The sequence below is a fragment of the Penaeus japonicus genome, unplaced genomic scaffold, assembly GCF_977035675.1.
Source record: "Penaeus japonicus unplaced genomic scaffold, GWHDUDI00000001_assembly GWHDUDI00000006, whole genome shotgun sequence".
Taxonomy (NCBI): Eukaryota; Metazoa; Arthropoda; class Malacostraca; order Decapoda; family Penaeidae; genus Penaeus; species Penaeus japonicus.
In genome coordinates, this window is record NW_028234408.1 from 7,983,741 (window position 1) to 7,986,240 (window position 2,500).

Sequence of the window (2,500 nt, forward strand, 5' to 3'; positions counted from 1 at the left end):
ATTTCCAGACGATGTGACGTCATTTGTTATTATTGATATATATATTATATATATATAAATCCATCTCTCTCTTTATATATATATATATATATATATATATATATATATATATATATGCATATATATATAGATAGATATATAAATATATATATATAAATAATATATATATGCACACACACACACACACACACACACATATATATATATATATATATATATATATATATATATATATATATATATATATCCATATATATATATTTATATATACATAGATGTATATACATGTATATATATATATATATCTATATATATATATATATATATATATATATAAACATTTATATATATGTATATGTATAAAAAAATGTATATATATAGATAATATATATACATATATATCCATATATATGTATATATATACACACATATATAATATATGCTTATATATATAATATATATATATAATATATATATATATACACATATATATAATATATGCTTATATATATAATATATATATATAACACACATATATATATATATATATATATATATATATATATATATATATATATATATATATATATATATATATGCTCACATGTATCTACACGTCAATAAAAGAGTACCATCTGGAATGGTGTGTGTGTGTCACTTCCTTTACCTCGTCTGCTTCAGACTCTCCCTGGCTGAGCCCCCCTTCTCCCACCTGGCCAGTTACCAATGTCATTCTTTCTCAGTGCAGGTATTCAGAATTCACAAAACGTGATGTTCTTACGTGCCGAAGTCCCTCAGAATTATTGTCTCTTGGTGGATTTTATTTATTTATTTTTTTTTTCAAAAACTCTTCCGATCATTATTTCTGTTTCTCATTTTGTGACTTATGATACTTATTGATATTCATTTTGCTTCGTCTCTCTTTCCTTCTGCCAGTCCTTCTGTTAGTCTCAGGAAATATACGACATTAATCCCTGACACCATTTACTTTGCGTTCAATTGGTAGCCTCCTTAATAAACTAAATTCTTTGACTATTAAGGCTCTTAAGCTCTTGCCATTCAAAGGGTGTTTTTATACGTCGTCGTGTCCTTGATGCATAAACATATCATATCTGTGTACACGTTCTTGTATTTTCTTCCCCTTTTTAATTCATGTATATGTATGTGTATGTGTGTGCGCTAGCATGTGTGGCATATCATATGAAGGACTACTGGTCGTATGTACTGCTAATAGTCAACACAGTTAGCGATGATATTACTAAAAGGCCAATATTTTACCTCGCTGATATCTGCCGACCCGAGAAGGAGACACACTTTTCTCTACCGTGGCGCCATCTGTGGAGCACTGAACGTTCTTCTTTTGTTTCTTTGCCTGGAAGCGCAGCGTGGCTCTGATCTTAAACGGAGAGTTGGAAAAGAGCTCAATGTTCGCTGGGGGGAGTGTGCGTTGATGCTCAAGGAATGTTTATTAGGAACGTCAGCTGAGCAGAACTAGTTCCCTCTCCATCAAGACTGAGGATTTTCTAGTCTGCCTTAAATAAAGTACCATCGGGAAGGACGAGCGCATGTTTGCAAACGAGAAATATGGGGAAAGAACCCAGATATATTAAGGGAAAATAGTTTTGTATATACTTAATGTACGTGGGCTGTGCACCTCTCCATTCACACACACACAAAAAAGTAACAGATTTTGCTGATATATGTATATATATATGTATATATATGTGTATATATATATATATATGTACACACATATATATGTATATATATATATATATATATATATATACATATATATACATACATACACACACATAAATGAGTGTATTTATATACGAGTATATCCATATCCATATGTGTATATACATATCTATCTATCTATCCATCTATCTATCTATCTCTCTCTCTATATATATAACTATATATACATATACATACATATATATATACATATATATACATACATACATATACATACATACATATATATATACACACACACACACACACACACACATATATATATATATATATATATATATATATATATATATACATATATATATATTATTACATGTATAATATATCTACATCTATATATACATATATTATATATACATATATACATATATATAATCTAAATATATATCAATCATTATAAATATCTCAGTTACTTACTTTTTGTGCTGAATAGAAATAAAAAAGGAAAAACAGGCGTTTAAAAACATACGAAGTGGAAAGGTGTATCATGTATATGTAAATAGCATGTTGCCTATTGCAACGGTGTTAAAACATAATGAAAACGGTTAATGGCATTTCACTTTCTCTTAATTGGTTAAGTTAATCATGATAACCAAACTATAATCCAATCTCATTTATCCAGGTATATCTGTTCATCTATCTATTTTCTTTATCCGATTTAACATAATTATCTCATTCATCTATTTATCTTTATATTTTTTTTTCTTTTTTTCTTTCTTTTTTTCTTACGAAGATAACC